This window comes from Pieris napi, chromosome 5 (genome assembly GCF_905475465.1).
Source record: "Pieris napi chromosome 5, ilPieNapi1.2, whole genome shotgun sequence".
Classification (NCBI taxonomy): Eukaryota; Metazoa; Arthropoda; class Insecta; order Lepidoptera; family Pieridae; genus Pieris; species Pieris napi.
The window spans coordinates 4,085,892-4,106,962 of record NC_062238.1 but is presented as its reverse complement, the minus strand read 5'-3'; the positions used below and the strand labels follow the sequence as shown (position 1 = coordinate 4,106,962).

General features: G+C 31.8%; 1 protein-coding gene across 3 annotated transcripts in view; it reads right to left on the bottom strand.

Moving 5' to 3' along the window:
• LOC125049434 (homeotic protein antennapedia) overlaps positions 1-20,775 on the bottom strand; it is a 151,166-nt gene extending 130,391 nt beyond the window's left edge. For all 3 annotated transcript variants that reach the window (XM_047648726.1, XM_047648724.1, XM_047648729.1), the window contains exon 1: positions 20,286-20,775. The gene's annotated coding sequence lies outside the window, so the exon portion shown is untranslated. The remainder of the gene's footprint in view (positions 1-20,285) is intronic.
• Positions 20,776-21,071: the final 296 nt, after the last annotated feature.

Genomic DNA, 21,071 nt, shown 5'->3' with positions numbered 1-21,071 from the left:
TCTCGTTTAAAAAAAATTAAACATAAAAAACATTTATTTATTATCTCATTTGGTTGATGGTGCAAAAGAAATTACATGGAAGAGATAATGAAGTACCTTCTTAATTGACTGAACTTTCTTTCTAGTGATATGACTTGAAATTAGGGCTTTTATGAATATTTTGAAGTACAGCTACAATTTTATAAGAAATGATAATCTAAGGTACTTTATGCCAATATAATTATACGATATTTACAATTATCTAATAATAATATAATTAAAAATTATTGAATAAAAATTAACACAAATTTTAAAAGTTTGGACCCTGTGGCTGTGTACTTTTAACGCTGGCAGTATTTTCTCGTTGTATTGCGACTTATTCGTTGAGCGAGGAAAGCACCAGCTTGGGTCACCGGTACCATCTACCAGACGCCAACTTAAATCTTTAATTAACCCACAGTCCAAGACCAACTCCAAAAAAATATATTATTGTAAATATAATGCAGTTTTCAAACCCATTCATCAAATTGAATGAATAAATTAAATTTTTATTTTAAACAAAATTAATATTTAATTCACACATTTTTAGTGTCCATAAATATATTAGCACTTCATCGGTTTGGCAAAAGCTGGTCGTAGACAGGTTCGCAATTTGCCTCACGAAGGCATGTTTAATATTAGAAGTCCTGATTTATGTCCTGCCCCCATAATGAAGTGTCTCCACTACAAATGTGCGAGCACTAATTCACTACCGACTATTAGACGCGAGGTATGGATATATTGGAATACCGCATCGGCGAAAAGTATTTGAAAACCAACTTGTACAGATACTATACAGTTTATTAAAACTAAATTCTATTAAATATGCCCGAACTATATTTACTTATACATCCTTGGTTTTGACGATTTTGATAGTTGAACTAATAAAACTAGGAAACATTTCGGTTATAATACCGTAACTTGTTGCTTACTTCACACATAAACAATACTTTTACCGATTAGGACCGAATTTTGTTAGATATAACTAATTTTTCAAAATAAATTATTTAAAATTAAAATAATTTAAATCCTGAATATTATTTTTTAGGCTACAGCTTTACGCAGGTATGTTAGAGCTGTAACTGAAAAGCTTTAAAAGGTTCTAAATTGCGAGAACAAACTTATGACCGACAATGACAAAATAACTGGCTTAAACTCCTTAGACACAATTAGATCGTGTATTTATTATTGATGGCTTCACTCCAAATTTTATTTGTTTTATCTCCCAGTTGAGCTAAGGAGCTTGTTTATATAAAGTTAATTTACGGCAGTGTATCTCACACCCCAGTAACCTTGGACGTAATTTATTTTATACACCTCAAATGTTTTGTTCTTAATAAAATGGAATTTAGTTATAGTAGTAAATTTAGTAAATTTATATTTCATCTAATCTTTAAAAAAAAATATGTATGACATTACTAGGGTGGCATAAATAAAAAGTATTATGTAGACCTCGAAAGATGACGACGAATACGATTTGGAAGTATGCTTTTACAAACCTAACAAAAACAACTATAATACTAATACACGCTATATACATACCTAATTGTTTTTTTTGGTCCCAATGTTTGCGGTCTGAAATTATAAATAATTCCAGAATTCATCTGCACCGCTTTGAATCACAAGAAATCTTCTACACGCTACACTAGGCATTTCCTTTTGCAAACTATCGAACTATGTGCTTCCCTAAGAGATAGGTACGACTTCCAGGTGTTTAAAACAGGATAGGATAGTGATATACTTATCTACCAATCTTACATAATTACGTAAAAAAGGGACTAATTACAAACAACTTTGTGTTAATCTATCTAAAAATATGCTTAACGTTGCCAGCATCCAATACAAAGGCCGCTGGCCGTTGAAGGAGTAATAAATTAGCGGGAAAGCTGCGCTAGGATTTCCCTCGGGTTTATTCTCACTCAAGAGCGCTACACCTAATCCAAAAAGCCTTATTATGGTACCCTTAATACAGCGCTCAAGACTACTTGAAAATTTTCTCGGGAATAAACGCTTTATAGTTGCTTTTTGAAAGTTTTATCATTGTTTCGACCTATACCTTATAATAATTTGAGCTTTATTTTATTACGTAACTTTAGTAGCGTAGTGACCAGTAGCATGGACAAAGTTTGATTGAATAATCAATTAAGGCAAGCAGGTGTTACTGTCTGAAACAAGTATTGTTTGCCTGGGAGTTACACACCGGATATCCAAGCATTACGCCATATCGATTAACCGCTAAGCCACGGGTGCAATGAAATGGTACTTAATTATAGGGAGAGATAGCTAAAATCAAACGACATTAGGGGTACATTCTCATCGAATTAAAATACAATTTTATATTTATTATACTCACCAATCATGTACCTACAATCTAATCTTGCGAGATAATGAATTTTCCCATAAAATTAAGCGCAGTGATGTACCAAACGGTTTAGATATTTTATGCATGAGTTCAATAAATATTAATGTCTACGTATCGACAGTGCTACAGCTAATACATTATCAAGCCAATGCGTTATCTACATACGTCGACATTTGTCCGTTATTACCAGTTCTTCGAAGTACCCGGTTACCAATTTCTCTAATTTAAATTGTCTATGAGTACCGCTCGACTGAAGTCAGCCGGCGCATTCCGGGGCTATCGGCACCGCGGGCGCAGCCTAGACAGGGACAGATACATTGACAAAATCACGCGAGAAAAGGACATAGCACTAACGCGTCAGGCGTTTGTTTTTTAAATAATCGAGCCAGGAATGAAGATAGGCAGCGGACAATTCGAGGCATTTTATCGCGCTGCCAACCCTAGCGGACACAGTGGCCATTTAATTTGTTTCCTTATGAGTCACGTTAAAATGAATTTCGACTAAATGTCGTGATAATTGCTTTGCTCGATTGTTAAATTCCTATCAATTTAACTCCTTGTCAGTATTGTATTTAACTGTTGCGAGATAAAAATAAGTCACAACACACGTCGAAACAACTTGCTTTTACAGTAAAATATGCAGTGATTAATTGCGACGAAAAACCTCGTCGTTTCGCAACGTATAATAATGTGGTAGTAGAGATATATTTTGCTTAACGCCTAATTGACCCAAAACGTATGATTATTGCAAACTAAGACTTGCATGCATAGATACATAAGCTATACAAGTCTAAGATAACTGTCACGATGTAAAACATCAGTTCTTATCAAGCCTGGAGGATAATAGACAAAGGTTAACGCAATTGTTTCTTTACCGACCTTTTCGCATTCTGAAGAGTGTATTAAGTTCACACATCACCAGTTATGATGTATTGAAAATTAAGACATCCATGCATAACCTGAACATAAGTCTAAGAAAACTGTCACGATATAAAGCATCAGCTCTTATCAAGTCTGGAGGATATAGACAAAGGTTAACGCAACTGTTAGCCGATCTTTTCACTTTCTGAAGAGGTCTGTGTATTAAGATCACAGATCACCAGTTGTATAATGTATTGAATAGTAAGACATCCATGGATAACCTGTACATAAGTTTAAGAAAACTGTCCCGATATAAATCATCAGCTCTTATCAAGTCTGGAGGATATAGACAAAGGTTAACGCAACTGTTAGCCGATCTTTTCACTTTCTGAAGAGGTCTGTGTATTAAGATCACAGATCACCAGTTGTATAATGTATTGAAAACTAAGACATCCATGGATAACCTGTACATAAGTTTAAGAAAACTGTCCCGATATAAATCATCAGCTCTTATCAAGTCTGGAGGATATAGACAAAGGTTAACGCAACTGTTAGCCGATCTTTCACTTTCTGAAGAGGTCTGTGTATTAAGATCACAGATCACCAGTTGTATAATGTATTGAATAGTAAGACATCCATGGATAACCTGTACATAAGTTTAAGAAAACTGTCCCGATATAAATCATCAGCTCTTATCAAGTCTGGAGGATATAGACAAAGGTTAACGCAACTGTTAGCCGATCTTTTCACTTTCTGAAGAGGTCTGTGTATTAAGATCACAGATCACCAGTTGTATAATGTATTGAAAACTAAGACATCCATGGATAACCTGTACATAAGTTTAAGAAAACTGTCCCGATATAAATCATCAGCTCTTATCAAGTCTGGATGATATAGACAAACGTTAACGCAACTGTTTCTTAGCCATTCTTTTCGCATTCTGAAGAAGTATGTGTATTAAGATCACACACCGCCAGTTGTATGATGTATTGAAAACAAAGACATTGAAAAATTAATCTACAACCCTTTATAAACAAGTGTAGGAAGGCACCCACCATTATTTCTATCACAAGTCTATCTTAAGCCTGTGGCGACATCTTTTATCGCGCGGTTATTTTCGTTGTGTTTGTCTGTTTTGCTTGAATATTGCGCTCGTAAATTATATTGTAGAGAGATTTGTTTCCATAGTTCTGCGGCTGCTATACATCACCGTTTGCCGGATGTTAGTTTATGTTGACGACCGCTTTGTATTCGGCGATTTTGTGCCTGTCACAGTGGACAGACGGGACAATTGTCGCTTATATATTATTATGGATTTATTTTGCGTAGTTTTATAAACTCGCAGTATTGAGTAGTTAAAATAAAATAGCTAAGCCTCCTGGTTACGATATCGTCTGTACTATGAAATAAATATAATACGAACAAATATTCTCTCTCGTTTGCACATTCAATCACGTAACAAGGACAAAACATTGAAAATATCAAAATAAGATCTACAACTTTATTTAAATATAGTCTTAATAAGGTTTTTTCACTATTAAAATTAATTTTAAGTTTTAATGCTACGGTTCTTATATTATGTCTTAAAAGTAATTAAATACAATATTAAGTAGAAAATGGCCGTAATTTTGTATGAAATTATTAAGATATTTCCTTTATTATTATTTTAAAGATGAATTGCGAATAAAATTTTATGAGGAATCAATCTTAGAAACTTATTGATAGCACTTTATAGGCCAAAGAATCAGTTTGTGCGGTAAGCATATTCGATCACAAATATATAGAGCTGTTAATGCGTTTACAGCTAAATAAAAGGAAATTTCGACGGCCGTCACGTTTATTTATAACAACACTTTGTTCGCTCTTAATATATAAATTGAATCAATTTATCTATTTCAACTTTGAAGTTTGAGGATTTATTAACTTAATTTGAATATTTATAGCATTAACTAAAGTGTTTAATATTCTGTTAGTACTTTAAACGGGTTTAAATGTAAAACAAAAGGATTAAATAGTAAAACGGAAGATTTTACTATGTTTTTGTACTGGATAGTGATTGGTCAAACGTATTGATTGATCGTGTTGCATATATGTGATTGGTCGAGATATTTTTTACATACTAAACACTTGCATATTTATTTATGAATTTTCTTTACTTAATTGAAATATTGCGTTAATAAGCATCTTTAAGGCGCCCTGATTTAAGAAGATCAGCCAAGAAAGTTAGCAACACTTTCATAAAATATATACATTTTGGCAGCTCCATGTTTATCCATTGAGTTTATACGACTGCGTAATGTTTTACGGTATGGGCCGAGACAATAATGGCTTGCTCATAACATTACTCGTCCTCGGTCTCTGTACCACGATACGATTTCGCTTCAAACGGTTCGGTTCGCCTCGAGGGAACTCTTGGATTTTCCGACTGTTTACGAGTGTTGCACATGTTAAGTGATAACTTGGTACGGGGATTTCATGAGTGAAGTTTGCAGTAAACATCATACTTATTTGAATGCAATAGTGGCGTAAATTAATAAACGTCTTAATTTTATTAACAATGTTTCTCTTTCAACTGCTTTTTATCAGTTTTTAAGCTTTTACATTAAATATTTTAGATTACAGATCAAATCTATCAATATCTTAATTAATTTATTAATTTATTCCTACTTTACCTAAAACTATTGATTAGACACTGTTTGGGTATTTCACAAACGACTGAATTCAGTATTGTGTGCGTGATATTTACAATTTTTTTTATTTTTTTTGGATGTTAAAGTGATTTAAATCAATGTCTTCAAAGATCTCAAAATTTCCTTTCCGTTTTTCCCGTTAAATTGGATAATAACATATTTTATGTAATTAACTACCATCAAAAGTCAAAAGATCTCAAACGAACATTGACCATTTTTAATTATATATGGAAATTATAATAGATTATAACTAAGCGAAATATCTGTCATCATTCATTCAGTTGCCGCTTCAAATTTACATAGAATAAGGCTGCGCACGCGTCTAATTAAATGTAAATGCATAAATCATAGTCGACTTTATGTCATTCTGATGTGACTGCGAACGAAGACGGACGCTCTGATCTAACTCTTTTATTGCTATAAATCTTAATCACTTCAAAAATACCTCATAAAACATATAGCAACGTGGACGATATATATACGCATCATTATTATTTTAAAACCTTCTTACGAATGCATTAAATAGGGAAAAATATTTTCTACAATATATTAATAATATAAAAACAAACTAAACAATCACATTAGCAGTTTAATAATATTAATTAAGATAAGAGGTTGACTTGTACCTAAGAAGTGAGTATTATAATTACTGCAAGCCCTCGCGAATTTCGCTTTGCCTTAATAAGATTTTTATATAGATTACCTTTTTAGTACCTACATACCAAATTATGGACATTCTACTATGCTAGATAGATAGACTGTTCACTTTTCCGGAACAAATACCCAAGTAATTAATAAAATAAAATTTTCATTGTTTTTTTATATATTTTATTTAATTTTTTTTCCATAAATACCTACCTCAAGGAATAATTAAAAAAAATATACTCGAATTACTCTTCGAGTTTTGCCCTTAGCAACATATGGGATTTATTTTTATTTATATAGATTTCCGATTAACAGTTTTGGGTTAAAGTTATATTACTTTTTATAATAATTGTTGAATTTTATTTGATGTAAAAACACGCAGTGTTTATTACAAGTGTACCTATAAAATAACTAATTACTATTTTAAACTAAACTTTTTTAATATTATTACTACAAAATAAATGCTCTACATAAATATTCAATACAGTTTAGAAATCTAAAAAGTTTAAACCTGTTACTGACGGAGAATGGGCGCGTGCAATGAAACGGCTACACGCTTGATTGATGGGTTAAAGGCAACCCAGCACAAATTAAAAAACAATTCAACGACACGTCACGGCATTGTGAAATCTTCAATTATACCATAATGAATAAATACTTCAAGTATTAACGGTTTAAATTAAAAACGAAATTTGTATTCTCAGGTATATTGATCAATGAGGTCTAGACGGTAGTTAGGTATTATTTCATTTATTATACTTTAACTTATCGTGATATAGTATAGGTACTTGAAGTTTTGAGGATATAAATGATAAAAGCGGTCTTTGCTATAAACGTGACAGTTTTCATAAGTCGAACCTGAGTCTAATCTCAGTTTATACTTTATTATAAATTTATCCTGGTCTTGTTTGATTAGACTATTTCAACAATGTAATGTTTGTTCTAAGAATTTTATTTATACAAATGTATGAGAATGAAAAATGTTATTATCATAGAAGCTCGTTAACGCGTCTAGTCATATAATATATGTTGAATCATTGTTTATGAGATGAATCATGATAAAACTAGCTTGGTCAGTTACCATTAAAATTCCTAACAAAATGTCACGTAGGACGTTCCCAAATTTGGTATTGTTCTTTTTTAAAGAAATCTCTGCGTGGATTAACATATTTCGTTGTATATTTTTCACAAAATTTATTCTAAGTTTCAAAAGTGTGAATCGTGATACGAACGAACGTAGGTTTTCTATTTGAATTTAAAAATCGAACAATTTAACTCAACAATATATGCAAAAATTTGAAGACAATTTCATACTATTATTTTTTAATTAGAAGCTAAGTTCATTACTGTTTGTACAGTATCGAAATTCGAATGTTCATCTTTCACATTTAAAGTATGGAAATTACGTATAATAATTGAATAAAAAATACAGATACAATCTCATTAGGAGTTCATGAGCCATTAATATACTACATACCAGGAGGTACTTAAGTGTAGTCAGAACGGCGTGAACAATTTTAGCTGCCGGAGTAATTAATTAGGTGGTCCTATGTGATGGGGAGATTTATAGAGGCGAAGATCGCTCGCAATCTTGAGCTATTTTGTTGCTAACTTCACACACCAAGAGAGCTTATATATAATCCCTAGTATTATATTGACGAAATGTTTAGTTCCTAACTTCAGTGTAACCATTACGAAAGTGATGACATTATCGTTATAATAACGATGGAAATATTGGTTTATTTCATTACTAAAATCAGTTTAATACAGGAGCCTACAATTTAATAGATGGTTTTATGATTTCATGGTACCTACCTATTACAATTTTATAGTTGGTAGTGATTGTATTTAATAAAAATTTAAAGACATTGTATTAAATGTATTTAATAAAAATTTAGACACATTAGAAATGTGTAAAATAATTACCTATGTAAATAAAATATTTTAAAATATAACTAATTGTAAACAAAACAACATCAGAATTCAAAAAAGAGCTGCAGTACATTTCAAATAAATATTTAATTACATTGGAATTTTAGTCATAATTAATTAAAATTAATTGGGAGTTGATGAATATAAGTTTTTGTTTGACAATTCTGATATTACAATTTATTCTTATTTAATTAATTTGTGTTTACAATATGTATTACGTGAAGTCTAACTTTTCCTGATATATCATACCGGTTTTTTTCGGCGGTTAATCTCTATATTAACATCAGAAAAGAAAGTAAGCCGCTTTAAGAGGCCTATAATATGTCACAGGATACGCTGGTTACCAAAAACGGGACATATGATGTATTAGATTAAGTTTTATTATGTAACTTAAATATGTCCTAATATTCTTAAATACTGGGTGTCAGCAATAAAGGCTTAATAATAATAATCTCTATTGATATTCTCTAAAAATTTTATATGAGGCAAATGAGCCTATGCAGAGGCCACGTAAGGCAGCAGCCCATGGACACCAATGATAGTATTGGCCATGTTAATTGGTAATATTCCATATTTTCAGTCTAACCGGGTTTTGAAAACGTGACCTCATGATCTGCATGCTAACAACAAAATCTAATATATAAAATTCTCGTGTCACGGCGTTTGTAATTAAACTCCTCCGATTTTCGTAAAATTTTGTGCATATCGGTTAGGTCTACGAATCGGACAACATCTATTTTTCATCCCCATTTTTTATTTTTTAGACAAAATTTTTTGTTTAAATTTTTTATGATCCAACATACAAAATACATACAATCCTTATTTTTCACCCCCTACGTTCAATCCCTATTTTTTATATTAGTAGATTTAGTGCAATAAAAATAAACTATCTAATATGGCATACATGGCAAAATAACGTTTGCCGGAGCAGCTAGTTTAAAATATAAATATAGGTAAATAGCTCATAGTTTGACTCCAATTATAACCTGCATGCAATATGTTTATTCGCAAAGAGCGAGGTCAAAGGCTTGTTCTAGGTTCAATGGTTGTCTGATGCCTACATAGATAGCGAGCGCGGAGATACTTCAATTTGTGCCAATTTAACATTTTAGTCCAAGACATTTACTACGTATTAAGTTTTTTTATACATAATCATGGATCGCGTAAGCCTGACTAGTAGAATTTTTGGATACCGGACAGAAATGTGGATCTGTAAAACGATAGAACCATTTACTTGTATCGTAAATGATTATTTCTTAATTATACAGATCAAGGTCCTCATAGATTCAAGTTCCAGACCACCTATATTAATAAATCAGCATGAGCCGTTTATTACGTGCCCGTACTATCCGCACCTTGCTATAACAAAAACTTGAAACAATTAAGGAAACAAGGTATTAGCGTAAGCGCAATTTGTCAGTTATTGAAAAGGAGACATTAATACTATAGGCGGAGAGATTAATTTCATTCGTAATAGAATGTTATCGATAGCGATATGAGACGGCATGTGGCATTCCGAGTCGGGTTTCTTCGTTGTACTCAATTTTCATAGAATTACTGGCGTTTTTCCGACACCTTTCAATTGCGTGTTGCAAATTCTAGAAAGTGATGTACTTATAGTTTTTTTAATTGGCTATGGTATTTTAAACGGTACCTTTTTACTTCTAAGATGATAACAATAATTAAAATACTTGATAGTGTTGACATTCAAGTGGGATTCGTTAAGATGTTTTATAATACAAAGGTGTTTGTTAAAGGGATATATACTTGAGTTAAACTAAGAAATTGTTACTGCTTCGTTCTTATATGTGTAGGTAGATAGCAGAAAAAAAACAAAAAGCAGTCAAATTTTAGTTCAGTATATAACGTTGAACGTTACATAAATAAATTCTAAATTTAAAATTATTTTTACTTATAAAATACACATCCGTATATTTACCAGTTAAATGCAAAGAATATATAGTACCTAATTTATTATCTAAAAGGTAAGATACTGGGTAGAAGGTTTTCTTACATTTAATAACTCCTGTATAAACAATTTTTAACTTAATTTATACAAAACGTCGAAGTTAAAATCCCAAGAACAAATTTAATAATATTCCTTCAAAGCCTCAACGGTAAATAGTCCGCAAATGTTACAAAGTAAAGGCATAAATATAAGAGGTTTTGCGCAGACGACGCTCTAACAATTCGAAGCGAGATTCTTCAAGTTAAGACGTACTCACAAGTTTTGCAGGTGCGGTCTCTGCGAGTAGATTTCAATTAAACTCATAAGCTTATACTAATTAAACGGATCAAATTAAGTCTGAAATATCTTTTGAGTGGAAACATGATAGATGTAAAAAAACTGGTTTATTTTAAGCAAACATTTCTAACATAGCAACTAAATTAACATACAATTATGTATCAGCACAGTACTGTTTTATTTTAGGCCTATTTTAAGCAAAAAATTTGTAACTTAGCAACTAAATTAGCTTATATACTTCAAAAAAACGGAATTAGCATACATTTATGTATCAGCACAGTACCTATTTATTATTAGCAAAAACCATTAAGCCTAGTTTTCAAAAAGAGGTAGGTATTTTACGGGAATAATGAATTAGAATTTTTAAAATACCTACGAAAATAACCTGCCGTGGTTTCCTCGAATTAATGCAATTATAACTTGATGTAACCTATGTAAATAGACTATCTAACACAAACATAATGAGTTGAGTTCACAAGAGCTGCTTGTTATGTTATTAGTTATAAGATCTAGATATATATATATATTATGTTTTAAATGTTTTTTTAGTTGTAGAATTATCGGTGTAGGTTGTAGGTGTACTGTTAAGATAGAATAATTATGTGGGAAATACATACATATTCGAGACTTCCAGATATTCTAACAACTCTATATTAATTGTTGATCTGTATATTTAACGTTTTCTTCTCATAGTCCTATAATTTAATATTATAAGGCGTATACATGATTATGTCATTGCCATAAAATCGCCTAAATTGAAACGACTTAATAAATTTTCCTCTAACAATACTGTAATAATTCAACTTTGATACCTACACAAATTCCTTGTCTACTGGTATTATAACTGGACAGAACGAAATGCTTGTAACATCTTTGCATACATCAACTACTTACGTCATTGTTAATTAGTGGAACAAATCATACAATTATTGTTAGGTTTGATTCTAAAAGGCAAAAATTAAAGTACACATTACCAAACGCATTAACAAACTGTCTGAATTTCTATGTGCGCTTTTAAGACGCGAACACATCGTGCAAAAATTTGCTTTAAAGTCAAAAACATGACGGCGTGTGTCAGGCACAGGAGGCTGACCTAATTGCCTATTGATTGACAAGTGATCATGAAATAGATACAGAAATTGCAGGCCAGACCTGAAAAGGTTTTAGCACCACTCGTTTGTATTTTTATACAAAAATTAAGGGCAGTACAAATTGTTAATAATAATCCCATCGTATCGAACCTTGTCAACGTCAACGTTGCCCTTAAGCAATAGCTAGCCCAGAAATTAATTATAAAGCCATTTAAGTTTTATCAAATGCTTATATAAGCATAGATAACACAACGCATCTAGGTCATTAACACTTTCACAAGTGTTTCACACGATTTTCATATTCCCACGCGTTACGTAGGGAGGCTTAAAAGTGAATTGAGGAATCCTTAACTCACGTAAGTCGTTTAGAGGTTACTAGGCTTGCTCAAGACCGGTTTGTCACATGGCCCTGTCCACGTGCGGCCTCCACAATATAATATATATACGAAAGGACCGGAGCTTATACCATTGAAAACGAAAACGCTAACGGTCTCTGGAAAGGTAATATTTAATTAATTCTGTATTCTTAGGATATTGTAGGTGAAACTACAATTTTATAGGAGATGCGAAAAATACTAAATAATTATTTATATAAGGTTGCTACTTTTATTAAACAATTCCGTAACATTCTTTAAAGGAAAAAATTGATCATTCTCAGCTAAAAGCTTCATTGTGTTGTATACAGTATAATTCAAATTAATTATCTGATTAGGATCAGGTTAAATACTAAGCGTTATTAATATCCCGGGGTAACATAAAACATATTGTAGATTTATTTGTCTAAAATTGTTTTAAATTGTAAAAAATATAATTCTATTGTTAAAACAAAGGTAAATAAACCCATTAGCCACCAATTTCACATCATATTAAAGTATTTAGAAACATAAGTTAAGGTTTAAGAAAGATGGAGGCACGCACGCGGGCTTCTACTCCCAAACCTCCCCAAAAGTTTTGCCATTACTCAAGTGAACGCGACTCTTCAGTAATTTTGAAATATTACAATTTTCAAGTCATACCACAGCTTCGACGGACTAAAACTTCTTTATTACATAAAAATACGAAATTTTATACTAAAATTCACTGTAAATAATTTCAAGATTTCTGTATGATACTACATTGTTTATAAAGCAAGTATAGTATAATAAATAAATAATACATATAAGAATTAAAACTGTATAAGAATAGAATTAAGTATAATAAAGCGCCCTCTCAATACATTGCTGTGCCTTATTTTAACAAAATTATAACATGTCATCTGTAAAGTATGAACATAAGGAATGCAATAACGATTTGACTTTGACTTTTACATTGAAATTTTAAAGCATGGTAGATGGTAGAATACCTAGTCCAAATTTTTTTTAGTATCGATGAATGAGAAACTACATTAATACCTACTACTAAATAATGGAAATTACATTTAGAACTTCAAGTTGTACAAAAAGTTTTTCAAATCATTTCTGTTTAAAAAATCAAGTTACATAGTTATTTTTTACACGTATTGTTTTATTGCTATTGAGAATGTAATAGACATGCACAAATGGAATATAAAAATAAAAATGTTGTCCCGTTGCAAAGACTTATAAAACGCATCAGCTTACAATAGAAACGGGAGCTATTAAATTATTTTTAAAACAAAAGAACATCTTCACACTTTATAAAGAATACTCAAATAACAAAAGCGTGTTTTAAAATATTAGCATATGTTCATTTGTGATGTAACTGTTACGCAAAACAAAACCATACTGTAAATCAACAAAAAACGCCAAAAAATTTCATTCTTTAGCCTATTGTGATGTTAAATAGCAAAAATGCAAATCAACAAGACCCGTTATGTTTACGAATTTCTTTGAAGGCACGCTTAAAAAATAACACTCATATCCAACAATAGAAACAAATCGTTAGGGGTCGTGAGAGAGAATTGCACAAGATCGCACAAAGCGGAATTAGACAATACCAATTCACCTGACTAAATGAGCAGGTAACCAATTATTATGCTAATGGATTTGACAATGTATTAATATTTTGAAGAAATGCGGTCAAAAGACGAACAACACCTTGTCGTAATTTATTGCTCTCTTTGGGCGGTTTCAAACAAAAGTTCGTTTCCGTGTTCTTTATCAAAGACGCTATCGGTTGACAAGCAAAATTTACAGCTTTTTCGAATCATGATGAATAAAAAACCTAAAACCAACATTGTACTTATGTTAATCACATTACAGTACGCAAAACCAGCTATTGGACAGATGCGGTGAGGTTTATAACAGCTAATAGAGTTTATGGCTTTTTGATTGACATTAATGTTCTCTTGATTCAGCCGTTTACGACCACCTCATTCATTACCGAAGTGTGAGGTCAAAACATCTTTAAATCAAACGAAATGATTAAGTGACTGATCATTTATTTGCCCTAATTTATATATAACATATATATCATTGTTTACATAAATCAACAATACTCGTCATTCTTATCATAATTATGATGTCAGTTCATTTAAATAAGTTTTAAATATAAATGCATATACACGAGAAGTGTAATCGAAATAAATAAATTATTCCGAATGGCAATTCCGATTAATTAAGTGCAGTTCTTTTTTAAATTAACTCCTCAATGAATTTATTTAAAATGATTGGTATTTAAGAATTGAATGTTTAAACAATTTATATGTATTAGGTATTAATAAAATATGGTAAACTGTAATTATGGCTGACCTTTACAAATGAAGTAATAAGATTAATATTAAAAATAAAAACGTTGAATTGGACGTTATGAGATTATAATACGAAAAACGTATGCAGAACATCAAACAACGGAATCTTGCGTACCTGGGCCACGTGTTGCGCCTGCTACCACCTCCTCCATCCTTTAATTAATTATAATGGGATGAAGTTCAGGGTAAACAGCGTGATAGAAGGAAAATATCATGACTTCGTAACGTCAGGGAGTGGACGGGTATTGCAAATGCGGAAGAGTTGCTGCATCTGGCACAGGATAAGACACGCTTCACGGGACTGACGGCCTACCTTCAGTAATGGAAGAAGAAAAAGCTCTAGAAGAAGAAGAAGCTTGTAATAATGTTACGAAAGGTATGTAGCGGAGCTAGCCAGAATAATTTATAACGTACGATAATTATGCGGATTTCAAGCTAAAGTGTACTTTACGATCCGGTTTACGGTTCTTCGGGATATCTAGCGATAAGCCAATTTGCGTTTTGTTACCGAACCGGTGAGATGGATTCACAGCAACCAGTTATACAAATACATGTCTTTGGAAAGATTGAACTGCAATTTGTCTCCAACGACGTGTTTTAAGATTATGATCGTACTTATTTTTCAGCAACAGATGTCTTTTGTTATGCGGGAGGTAATATTCACCTGGTACTTGAGAATTCGCTTCGAATTAACTTTTTGTTCCGATTAAACACTGTGCCATGTAAATAGCTGGGTGATTATGAGTGATGACATGAAATTATTTAGCGACTAATTTATGGAGCTTCGAATACTTTAGAGCTCTCCAATTAAAAAACGGATATATAATCGAAAATATAGATTATTGTAGGATATTAAATTATGTGAATATATATAATGTTCATATATTCGGTAGTAGGCTGGTCAGTTTAAAACAGTCTATCTACTACCTAATCCACATCCAAATAACAATTTTTAAATAAAGAATTACTGGTAGAAACTAAAATTGGAAGTGTAATATTTTAATTAATTTTTGTAAAATTTATATAGAAAATGCATTATCGTAAATATATGGTACTTTAATTAATAAATATTATTCTTATGTGCCAAATTAGAGATGACATTTAGTCAAGAACAAAATCGTAAATAATCGAGGACGTTGATTCAAAACAAGTTTTAATCGAGTCTATAAAATTTCGTTAACTTTCTTCATCGTGTGCGAATAAAGAAAATAAATAGGCGATAAATAAACATGAATTATAATAAAATTCGCCCGGCAGATGTGTTGTTTCCAATACGGCAATAACGGGTGTACACCGCAAAAACTCTGGTATTGCTGAGACCACTCATTAACTTATTAAGATGATAATTTATTACTCGAAGGGAGACAATTTCACGATCGATACAGAGTCTTTTTAACACTACGGGTTTTTGTTGTGAAAAAACGTGCAATGATCCTTTTCCTCCTATCAAAGACAATTAATGTCAAACGTTCTTCGCTGTGTTTATTTTTGTCATACGTGAAAAATCATAAATTAATTATCAACGGTATTCAATGCTAGATAGAACGGCTACGATAAAATAAAAATTATAATACAGGCTTTGGTGTTAGTTTTAGATTTCTGTATCGGGAATATCTAAACAAGTAATATGTCTTACGGCCGCTTTCTATACTAAATTCCAATCCAATTTTGACTAGATGTTTTAATCCATTTCTCATAAAATACATTTCAATAACGGATCGATGGATCGTTTTTGTAAACTATCTTTGAATTTGACAGTTCGAATTTTGATTTTTATCAATCTAAATTTTCGTAAATCTGTATTTAAAATAATTTTAGATTATAGATTGAGTATAGAAAGCGGGCGTAAGGCACGGTGTATTCTGTACTCTACCGTACGAGCGAGTATTAAACGCGTATATAGAAATTTAAGTCCATTGGGGCACCCGTGTTTCGACTACAGGACTTCAGTGATCAGTACTGCTCAAAAACGCTAAGCACTACCAAGGAAAACTCTAAAATCATTAAATAAACGTAAGGCAGAGTTACTAACAAAGCCTACAGTGTAATATTTCTCATAAAAAACTTAAGTAAATGCAGTGGCATTTCATTTCCGGTAGCCATAAACTACAAGGTGATGAGTTCGCAGCTTTATTACCACAAAAAGGCATAATTTAATTCAAATATGATTCCACAACATTGTGTTTAGCTGTATTGGCGATAGGATCCGAGTACAAAATGGAATGAATCTATGAATGGCTTGAAGAGGTGAATATATTCAAGGCTTTTTGCCCTGAATACCTATTCGCTATTTAGATCTTTGAAACATTGTAGGAACCTGTTATTCAATTCTCAAGTTAACCAATGACAAAAAATATTTCTACAGTTATGCTCTAGATACAATTAAATACTTGAAATACTTTGTAGAATAAATAGTTGTTTGATAATAATAAAAAAATAATATGACCTGCATTATTGTATGGAATTTGATTGACAATATTTTTACGTATTTGAAATATGCTTGACACGAGATGAAGCATATAATAAGAACAGATTGAGATCTGACCAGTTATGTGAAATAAGACAAATATGGCGGCGCATGCGCTGAATATAAAATTTATTTATAATCAACGTATTATGTTTTATGCGATAAGTGAATATGGAAAATTGTGTTGCATTTTATTTTCTTTATCATTCTCCTGACGTCATTTCATACGAAGACTGATAGTAATTTATACAACAGTTTAAAGACTTGTGTGATTCTCTCTACTCTATTAGCAAGACCGGCGTATGTTATTTGTAAATAAAGAAACATAAAGTAAATAAAACAATATATTTGAACTGAACCGGAAAGCAAAATAAGCCTACTTAAATTTAAATTTCGAACGTGCCAATTTAGAAAACTAATCCCAAAATAATGACATTTGGCGCAGAGTTGTAAGTTAGGGGAGCGTCTTATCAATTCAATATGGCGACTAAAGCATGATGGCCGCCATTTTAAATTAGAATATTTGTCATTAATTTATCATTATTATAACGTAAGCAATTTTTATTGTATGACATTTACCATTATATATTTTATTTTATTAATTTTTGGATTAAAATAATAGTTATATAAGTTTAAAAAAGTCGTGGGCTGTCACACTGAAAGTTTACTATAGTTATGTATTATTTTTATGTAGAATGTGTTTTGGTGGTAAAAGGTAAATTTTATTCAAACTATTAGATAAATAAGATTTTTATAAAGGAACTTTAATGCGTTGCGCTAAATCATCATTTTAAAAACAGTCGTTACGCGGGTAGGTAGGTAGGTACTTTGTAAATTTAAGCGCGCGCCAAGTAAGATTTTTATATTGGATGCAGGAATTATTTTACATAAGCCATTTAAAAAAACACTACTATCGCTTATAATATAATATATAATTATGACCTACCTTCCCTGAAAATCTTGAAGTTTATATAATATTATAATGACAATTATATGTATTAGCGGACAAAAGGTCTACCGAGCTATTTTAACAAGGAATATTTTTTCTTTGAAAAACGTTACGTGAGTATTTGTATCACCTTGAAACCCATTAAAATTCTCATAATAACTTGCTTATATGGAATCTAATCATAATAATATTAGCTATACTTTGTTGTTTTCTTATGAAAACTAAGTGCGCGCGCATAATACTAATACATTTCTTTAATCGCATTATATTGTTGAAGAGAACCTTTTTAGTCAAACTTCACATTTTTTTTTATGTCATTTGATAGGGTACCGATACAGTCCTTATTTTTTTTTCATTAACAGAAACGCTGTCTAGTTTAACAAAAGGTTACTAAAAGTTCTAATAATATATGACATGAGCGATGATAAATGGCAATAAAATAAATGAGACAAGGTATCAACTTTCCCATTATACCCTACATAGCACTTGGGCAAGTTTTTACAGATCCGACTCTGCTACAAGATTTTCCATAAGAAGAACCTTAATTAGGTATCCATCACTTCAATAAACTACAGGAATTAAATAAACACCTGCATTGTTTTTGGTTATTATATTTCTAAATGACTAGTTATTGAATTTTGTAGATATATTACCGTAATATTATATTACCTCAAAGTCTGTTCAATATGATTGACACTAAATTTATGGATTGCAATGATCAATTAAAGAACTCTTTATATTATTATTTTTTAAATATCATAAATATTGGGATAATAAATTCGATAGATTTTACAAGAAACAGTTTTTCAGTATAATGTAGAGTCAAAATACGGGTAGTTAAAGTAATTTTGGTTCTTTAACAAAACATTAACGTATCGAAATAAATTAACTCTTAATGAAAGACTCTAAACACATTAATCCTTATCATAGAGGTACAATTTAAATATAAATTAGATTTGTACAGAAAAGTAATTCTTTCTTATCTTTCAATTTTAGTTAATGGGTACTAACATGGTGCAAACAGATACAAGGTAATTAATTTTTAAAACCCGATGCGATGTCACCTGACAATTTCTATTGGTTTATTTCCTACTTTATATTTATTACCAGGAACCCGTTTTGTAATTGGCTATCTTAAATACGATAATTTTGGCTAGTAACAGTATTATCTTGAGAACATAAATAAAATTCAAAGGATAAAAATGAGGCACAATTTTTAGTGTGGTGTAATTTTTTATATTTTAAGTCTCTTATCTTTAGAATAGATTACTTTGGTATAGTTATCTATTAGGTACAGTCGAATTAGTAACTTATATAACTCAAAATAGCTTTAAAAGAAAATTATTAGTATTTAGAAATGTACTGAATCTAGCTTGTAGCCATGGTGAATGAATAAAAAAATACCTTTTTGTAATACGACCACATACATCAAAAAAAGTTTAAAATAACCACTATGAATGAAAAAATAATTTATAGAGTACCTATCATTAATTTAACATTTAATATTTATTTTATGTGTTGCATATACCTATGTGTTTGGTTATATAGTTATTATATTATAAAAAATAATTTATTTAATAAAGTATCGTATCATTCAATTAATTTCTCACCACAATAATTTTAGTACAATTCCTTCGAACTCCCGCCAGTTCACAATTAACTTGAACTTGAGCCAAAGTCGACTCTATTATAAAATATTAAGGGTGATTCTTGTTTGGCTCTATACCTCTTTAAGTTTCATCCAAATTGAAATCATACAATTCAATATTAAGATGTTTAATGCGGCTACAATTTAATTTTTCTCTATATAACTCTAGTATTATTAGCTAAAAATATTAAATATCAAGCATTTCATGTCTCTATCAACCAATTTAGATAATTTATAGTAGTTTTCGATTTTTATAGGCGTATTTGAAATAATTACACATTTACTCAACAGATAATTTTATTGATATTTATGAGTTTGGACTTTTGATGGAACATTTCGAATCACTTTAAATAACTCTCCCCAGCTGTTAGGAAATTAGATTGATATATTTACAATTATTGGCTGGCATACAAATCGAATAGTTGTTTTAAAATCTGAACACTTTGTTTTCGCTAAAACATCTCATTCATCCGTGACTCATACAATTCTCTCAACGTAGGGCTATTTATTGCCCGCGCTCCGAAACTATTGCGCCGTTAAAATCATTTAGAACAGTGCTAAACGTAACGGCGACCCCGCGCAAAAGTTTGTTTTGCAAACAAAAGTCGAATGCGACCCTTTGCTCCACGCTAAACCAAGTTGGGAGCAATAAATCGGCAATAAAGCTTACCTTAAGCGGAGCGGCCGCCGTCCGCCGTCGGCAAACGGGCCAGCGGCATCCCGCTCGCTAATAACTTCTTCACAAACTCACAGTTCTAAAGAGTTCTAAGTTCTGGGTTTCACTCTGTCAAGTCACGTGTCAGCGTTTTATCGAAGGCATGAGCGCAATACGTAATGCGTGAGGCGCACGTGGTTGAGCGGCCGTCAGGTGCGAGAAGTGGTTGTTTATGGCGCGTCGAGTTACGCAACGCGTAGTCGCCGAGGCGCGCGTCAGTTGAGTGTGCCGACCGATGCTTTACGAGCGACGGCGCACCCCCGCCTAGCGACGCGGCGCCGCACTAAATCTGCGACCAACAGAAAAGGACACACCACCCTCCGTTAATCCAGCACCATTGATGTCCGAGAGACAACGTTAATCGGCCCGATTAATTGAACGGTCCGTCCGCGATAGAATTGTACCGGCAGTGGCCGTAGCACGGGCGATCCCAGTGCGGCGTCGCGTCGTAAAGTTTCTTCGTGTATCGTTCGATGCACCAGACGTTGATAACTAATATGCTCGATATGAAAAGGGCTCTACTTTCTATTCGTACAAATAATAAAGAGTCACCTCAAAGTTCTTGTTTTTGGTTTCTGATAAGACTCAAGTATCGCATCAATGTTTACATACATTATGACAACAACTCAGTCCTCTCACAGATCCACACCATTTGTATCTTAGTTTAATTGAATATAGAGAGTGGCATAAACCAAGTCAAAAAACAACGAGCAATAATTTCGAACGAGCAAAGCCCTATTG